Consider the following 8,290-nt stretch of genomic DNA (forward strand, 5'->3'; position numbering starts at 1 on the left):
GATCAGGTGCCCTTGGGAAGGGTCCTATAATATTCATCCTCCATTGGTCGAACCGATATAAAACAATTAAAGTCTTCAACACAATTCTGTGGAGTGGTGTGGAATGTTCTGGTACTTTTGACACGATAAACAAGTGACTACTAATCGAGCCGAGTCTACTTGTAGAGTGGGTTAAAAATATCCGACTAGAAACCTCCCGAGTGGATTCTACATGAATCTTGATGAACTTCTTGTAAAATATATTGTACATCATCCAACCTGATGCACTTGAGCAAAGGGCGAGAGAAAAATCCTCTTATACAAGTTATCTCCAACCAATGTGAATCGACCAATCCTCTTCTTGATCATATGCGCTCGCTCCTGATCGGAGAGTAAAATTCCTTACTGGAGGAACAAAATTAAAGGTGCTCTCCAGTCACTCTGAAATTCTAGCTTGACCTATCTTTTAATGTAGCTATCAACAATGTTTGTTCGAGGTCCTTGGAGATGTAGTAGGAGTCTACTATAGACAACTATTTCGGTGTTCTCAAAAATGCATTTAAAGCATATCTTAGTGAATCCCAATTCGTTACTATTTTTCTAAGGTTGTTGAGTCCAGTTATCGAAACTTTGAGCTACGAGTGAAATTGAGCCACCTTCTCTCCCTTTTCCATCCGGAGGTTTGTTAGCTGATTTTGAAGGATATACCGTCTTGCTAGCTTGTCCTATGATGCTCCTTCATAAAGCTCCAAGAACTTCTCCTAGATTTTTTTGGGATGAGTTTTAGGTGTCGATCTTGTTGACTTCTTAGGGCGGTAGTATGCTTATCAGATGGAACTCTGCTTTGTCGTTGATCATAAAGTCAGCCTATTGCTTTTTGTTCTATTGAAGCTTTTCTTGTTCTCCTCCATTCTCATCCCTAGGTACTCTAAAACTATATATTATTGTTAGTAAAATGTTGGAAGTGGTTTTAAAGTATACACCCATTTTGCGCTTCCAAAGTACAAACTTTCTCTCGAACTTCGGTGGATAAATGCTCAATTCAACCCTTTTCTTGTTGCTTTAGTCGGCAATTAGTCCTTCTATAGTATCCAGGCTTTGATACCATTTGTTGGATCGGATGGACTGACTAGAGGAGGTGAATAAATGACCTGTAATTAAAATTTAAAAACTCTTGTGCTTCTAGCTTAGCAAAGACACATAAATTAATTAATTAAAATAAATGACAAAAAAATATAAAGGAAGCATGATTTACTTGCACTACAAGAAAAAAGTTAAAAGATAACACTTTTATGCGTTATCTATGTGGCTAAACAAGCGTTGTTAAAAGTATTATTCTTAAAAGGTAAGTCTGCTCAAAAATAACACTTAAAAGTGTTGTCATTTTTTTAAAAAATGCAACGTTTTTACAATGCTTAAAAAGCATTGTCATTTTTTTCCAAAAACAACACTTTTGCAACACTTAAAAAGCGTTGTCTTTTTTAGCAAAGATAATATTTTTTTAATGGTAAAAAATCATTGTCTTTTTTAAAATATAACTTTTTAATAAAAGATAAATCTATTTACAAAACCATTGTCTATTATATTTACACCACAAATTGTTTATTTAAACCCTTATAAATTACACCAATTAAAATGTTATGAAAGTACAATTGATCAATTAAAATACCATGAAAGTATAGTACAACTAACCAAACTAGAAATGTGTCATGCAATTCAAACATAAAATATGTATACATAATCTACAAACTTTGGATCAATGTTAAGTCTATACAAAAGTAAAAAACTCTTCTTGGATTGAATCTCTCTGATAATATTACATCTTCTTGGAAAATATGAGTACCCTTCTTAGCAAAAAAAACTCCACTTTCAGTTTCTTTCTACATTCATCTGCAAGGAAGAAAATTATTATATTAGAATTAAAATGAAGCAACTCACATAATCAATACATTAAATTATTACATTATAATTAAGATGAAGCAACTTACATATATCACTAGTATGTTTGAAATAATGGAATTGCTTTGTTTAAATTAGGACCATGGAATTTAGAAGTTTATCTATCATTGAGATGTGAGACTATCTTATTCTTACCAAGATTTTTTAGATTCTGCTCTCTACCAAAAAATACTTTCTAAGTTAGGAAGGAGAATTCTTGTAATTGATCACAATGATCATGATTGGAACTTGTTGACTATCTGCAATGCCAACGAGGTTCATGAGAATCCTTTGAAATATCTAGCTTGGTTCCTGTGATTGGAAATAAAAAGAATCTCTCATATAGTTTTATGTATGCTAACATAAGATCTGTTTCCATGTATATGTAAACAAGTTTCTGAGGACATAAGAAATCTAGCAACATCATTTGTATATTTTTTCTGTCATAAGATTTGGAGTTAATTCCTGCAATACCAAACAGTAGCAATGAGCGGACTCCATCATAAAGTTGTTCAAATAGTTAAAAATGAAAACTATTACTAAGCAATACAAATAAAATAATTTTTTTATAAGATTTCCATCTAGGCATACTTTAGTTTGCTTTAGCGATAGCAGATAAGTAGCCATGAAGCATGCCACGCCATCCACTATGTCCTCTTACTTAACAAGTACATAATCATCTTGGTTAACGTCATCCTTCCCATCAAAATGCTTATCATCCCACAAATCTTTAGCAGTGACCACATCCCATGATGCATTATCATCACCTACGAAGAGGAGTTATTGGCAATCAGTCACAGAATAGAACATTTCAAGTTAATGAATAAAACGAGTTCTAAGAATAAATTATTAGAAAATAAATAGGCTGAGTACAAGTTAGCTTACCATGAATATTTTGGTAAACAGATGTTTGGATGTGTTCATGCTTTTCAAGGAAGTCTGGTGATTCAACTCTAGATTTTAGAAGTGCACATAGCATATAATACTATAAAAAAATAATATGAGCAACTATTTCTTACCATGAGCAGAATAGCAACTGACAAAATTAATATATATAAATAATTTGGTGGAATATGATAAAATATCTACAATTTACAAGTTAATATGTTGTCATTAAATAATAATATCTATTCAAAATTAGCACAATAGCAACTGACAATTGTGTCAGCAGAGTTTAAAACATGAGGCTAACCAATTAGAATATGATAACAAATAATGTATCAGAATAGAAATGTCAAAGTAAAGGAGAGAATATCTTAGATAATGAAAATAATGTCAAGGAATAAATTCTTACCTTCTTGGACAACTACTGTGCAACATATAGTTAAATACATAATTTTAAATTTGTTGGAAGAGGGATATACTGACATAAATGTTCAAATGTGATGCACTAAGAGAAGTATTTAAATGAATAAATGCACGAAGGTCATTTCCCATAAATTAAAAACCCAGAATCAAATCATAAGGATTTCTCCCCGAAAAAGCTTCCTAGCTTGTGGTTTCTTTCCTAACATTAACTTCCAACTAATAGCGACAAGTAAGTTGAAGAGGAAATTAGATTAGATTGTTTCCCCCCATTTTGCTTTAAGTGAGTTCCATTTATCCTTATTTCTAGAGCAACAAACTTAGAATAGTGTTCGTCGAATATCCAAATCAAAATAATCAACGGTTGTACTTCTCAGTTTCACTATATCAATGCTACCTATTATAATTGGCATTAGATTGCAAGGGTAAGCTAAAGGCCAAATCAAGCATAGTCATTCAGGAAACAAATCAACAATTTTTGTGCACACATCATGTTGCAACATAGATTTATCTCAAGATTCATGTTATTCAAAAGAAGAATGCTACTGACAAGTAAAATATTTGGATACAAGAATTAGAATAACTAGAGCAAGTACAACTTCAAAGCATGATTTTCATAACCATTAGCATAATAATGTAATGAAAAAAACCAACACTTACCACAAACACTTTGCCTACTTAACATAGATTAACTCTCTGAATGTAGAATGGGTCAAAATGACTTATAGATCCACTTGTGTTCTATGAATGTAGTTCTGTGCAATGAACTCCAGCAATAAATTTCAACAACTAAATCGTACGTCATTCCTCGCCAGAAACTAAATTTGAAAAAGAAAAAATGGGAATAATCTGCATAGTAAAGAAGCCTTACTAGTAGGACATGAATGCAATTGCAAGGCCACTTTAAGTGTGAGAATTATACCCTAGATATCAAATGGTCGTAGACAGTCGGAGAAGCGTTAAATAGTAAATGACTACCCAGAACTTTCTCGAGGCATGCTTTAGATTCAGATAGAATAACAAGTGTGAAAGGTGCATCGCTAGGCGATCTCTTCTTTGGCAGGGGGATATAGCTCACTCCTCGGGCAATCAAGAATCTCTAGATCATTTGGCAAGCAAAAGAATTCAAACAAGGCAAGTGAAAAGCCACAAACAAGAGAAGAAAAGGGGCGACCTGGCCAATGGAGATGAGGAGGAAGACAAACAATAATTGAATTAGCTAACTGTGCCAGTTATGACACAGATCCAAAACAACAAGCCCAAATCTCAACAAGAAAAGGAAAAGCAGACATCTATTCTTGTATTGAAGAGCTTCTTAATTACCGGCAAGACCCCTTTGTGTGAAGCACAGCGTCGCGGTGAGGAACAGCGTCTATGTGAGGAATGTCGAGACCCCTTTGTGCAAAGGACGGCTTCGCGGTTAGGAACGGCGAAACCTCTTGTAACCCTTTGTGAGAAGGAAGCTAGGTCATGGTCAGCGTAGAGGAGTGGCGGAGAAAACTAGGTCGCTGGCGGCGAGGAGTGGTGGAGGAGGCAAGGTCGCGGGCATCGCAGTAAAGTGGTGGAGGAGGCATGGAGGAATGTTTCAGCGGAGATGGGTTTTTGTGGAGTTTCGGTGGAGATGAGTTTTGAGGTAGGTTTTGGAGTTCTCGCAGAGGGAAGGTTTTGGCGGAGGAAGTTAGGTGTTAAAAACATAGTTATCATAAATATTAAAAAAATATTTATTGATAATATTTTTTGAAAAGTGTTGTCTTTGACAAAAAAAAAAAAAAAAATATATATATATATATATATATATATATATATATATATATAAACAATACTTATTTGAAAAAGTGTTTTTTTTTAAATATAGACAATAATTTTCATTAAAAGCGTTGTAAAAGAAAAAAAAAAAAAAACAATGCTTTTTAGCATTATCTTTTAAGTGTTGTGTAATTGTAATTTTCTTATATGGTTGGTTACACCTAGGTGATCGTTAATTCAAGATAATAAAAAGCTCACTAATTAACTCCTTCAACAACATCAGAGGCGGAGAATCTCCTTACAACAGTTGGAAGCTCAAAGAAAAGATATAGAATTGCTAAGAACTGGTGTGTTTTGAACTCTTAGCTTTAGGGCACTATTTATAACGTTCTGGTTACAAGTGACCGTTGACTGGCATTGGAGACACTTCATATCACTTGGAGGTGCCTCCAACTAGATAAAACATTATCCACATTGCAACGACAATGTTTTGATTTGGTAGCTTGGAGGCGCCTCGGTTCATCGGAGGCACCTCGATTGGCGACTTAGAGGTGCTACAATTCATAAGAGGTGCCTCAGTTCTATTGATGTGAATTTCCGCTCTTATCCGTGCTACAACGTCTCTTTGACATTGGAGGCATTTCAAGTATTATTCATCCGAGACGCCTCCAAACAACTGAAGCACCTCATGTCTCGTTTAGACAACTTCATCAGCTAATCATCCGAGGTGCCTCAAAACATCCGAGGCACCCCGAATCTTCACATTTCCATGGTCAACTTTTGAGTTGACCATTTCTGAACTCCGCTTGCTTGGGTGATGCTTTGATGATCTGAAGTTGAGTTCATCTGAACCCAACTTCAACCTTTTTCTCAAGCAGGCTTCCTCCCCGGTTTCTCGTTCCTCTGACACTCCACACACATCCTTCTTATCCACCGGTGTACTCTTCTACAATTCCTCATTCCTTGGATGCACCAAATCCATCGACTCACTTTCCGCGTTATCTTTCTCACTTGCTGCGTCTTTCACTCGACTTATGTTCCTAACTCCCTGCACACTCAGATATAAGGTATCAAATACACAAGACCTAACTTAACTCAGTTGATCACATCAAAACTAACCCAGAGTACTTACAGAAATTATATTAGAATTATAATTCTTTTTCTTATATATATTTTTAATATTAATGATGAAATATCAAGATGAATGTCTAGCAGATAGTAGTACAATCCACATCATTTTTCAAAGTAAAAAGGTATTTTTGGAGTTAACATTAGTTGAAAATAATGTTTATAATAATATTGGGTGCATAAAAATTATTGAAGGTCATGAAAAAGTAAAAATTATTTTACAAAATGATACAAGCTTATATATTAAAAATGTACTCTATGCTAACAAATTATAGAAATTTGCTTAGCTTTAAAGATATCCACCGAAATGGATATCATATTGAAATATTAAATGAAAATAATATTAAATATCTTTGCATTATAACTAGCTAGAAGTAGATAAAAAAAAGATTGCATGCACTCCCTTTTGGGATGTATTGTACAACAATAAAAGCAATTGAGACAAACATAATAATAAATCAGAAGTTTGTTGACAAGCATACTTCATATTATGACACGACCGACTTTTGTCATCTTGGGGCAAGAATGATGCAAAGAATAATAAATAATTCACATGAACATCCTTTAAAGAACCAGAAGATTCTTTTACCTAACAATTTTTCATATATGACTTATTCACAAGGCAAACTAATTATAAGATCTTCCTCCACAAAGGTTGATGTTGAAGCTCAAACCTTCTTAGAGAGAATTCATAGGGATATTTGTGGAATTATAGACCCACTATGTGGACCATTTCAATATTTCATGGTATTGGTTGATGCTTCAATTAGATGGTCACATATTAGTTTGTTTTCATCTCAAAATATAGCCTTCACTAAACTACTTGGGTAAATTATTAAATTATGAGCTCAAATCCCTGATTACTCAATCAAGGCAATTTGCCTTGATAATGTTGCTGAATTGAATAATTCACAAGCATTTGATGACTATTGTATGTCAATCGAAATTTAAATTAAGCATTCAGTTGCTATGTTTATACATAGAATGATCTAACATAATCATTTATTAAACAATTGCAATTAATTAATAGACCACTACTCATGGAAGCAAAACTTTCATCTTCTACTGGGGTAGTGCCATAATATATGTTGTATCATTGATTTGTGTAAGACCAACTGATTATCCAGTACAACTCGATGTCCCTATAAAATCATCAATTACTCTACTTGTAAATGTATCTAGAATATGCTAGAAGCATAGTCAACCAATTGGCTTGAAAGACATTGTACCTTGAAAAAGAAAGGTATAAGAAATGAAGAATTAAAAGTTACAGAAGAAGCAATTCTAGATGATATAGTAAAAAAAATCAATTAATCATATGTGAATAATGTTGTACCCAAAAATAATAAAATTTTAATAAATTATTTGATATCTCCTAAAATATGGGTCTGTAACAATACAACCATTGACGATATTTTTGATCTAAATATGTCTCTTAACATCATGCAAGGTAATGAAGATCTCGAACCACAATATGTCAAATATTGTAAAGAAAGAAATGAGTACCAAAATGAAAGACGACTATATAAACTGAACTAGAATCTCTATAGAAATGTAAAGTCTTTGGATTTGTAATTTGAACACCTAAAGATGTAATCTTAGTAGGTTATAAATGAGTGTTTATACGAAAAAGAATGAAAAATATGAAATTGTGAGATACAAAGCAACTTGTATCCCAAGGTTTCTCACATAGACTTGGAATTGATTATGAGGAAACATATTCACATGTGATGGATGTCACTACTTTTCGATTCTTGATTAGTTTGGTTGTATTAGAAAAAATAGATATGTGACTTATGGATATGGCCACTGCATATCTATATGGTTCACTTATGATGATATATATATATATATATATATACAAATTTGTTATCCTGCACGACGCCACAGTGCGCGATTGTGCGCGCCGCGCAGGATAACAATTGTTTTTATTTTTAATTTTTTTTTTAATTTATGAATTAAAAAAATAATTGAAAAAAATATAAAATAAAATATTTTTTTAAGAGTTTATTTTTAGGGTTCGGGCTTTGGTTGTAGTATTAAAGTTATTTTTTTTATAGATTTTACCTCTGGGGTTTAGGCTTCCCAATTAGGTTATAGTGTTTGGTTTTAAAAAAAATTAAAATTAAATTAATTTAAGCATTTATTGAGTATTGTAATATGTTAAGGGGATATATTAAGGTATTAAAAATTT

The 8,290-nt window shown here is 33.0% G+C and overlaps 1 long non-coding RNA gene across 7 annotated transcripts; it reads right to left on the reverse strand.

Moving 5' to 3' along the window:
* Nucleotides 1–1,667: 1,667 nt before the first annotated feature.
* On the reverse strand, nt 1,668–4,885 carry LOC121981595. Of its 7 annotated transcripts, none has more exons than XR_006111877.1 (4): nt 4,546–4,885; nt 2,803–4,321; nt 2,509–2,684; nt 1,668–1,869 (listed from the first exon to the last, which is right to left on the reverse strand). It is a non-coding gene; the product is annotated as an uncharacterized LOC121981595 (long non-coding RNA). The 7 variants fall into 7 exon arrangements; XR_006111879.1 differs by having other exon boundaries at nt 2,803–4,040; nt 4,145–4,885; XR_006111878.1 differs by having other exon boundaries at nt 2,803–2,856; nt 3,883–4,885.
* Nucleotides 4,886–8,290: the final 3,405 nt, after the last annotated feature.

Source organism: Zingiber officinale, chromosome 5A (genome assembly GCF_018446385.1).
Source record: "Zingiber officinale cultivar Zhangliang chromosome 5A, Zo_v1.1, whole genome shotgun sequence".
NCBI classification, from domain to species: domain Eukaryota; kingdom Viridiplantae; phylum Streptophyta; class Magnoliopsida; order Zingiberales; family Zingiberaceae; genus Zingiber; species Zingiber officinale.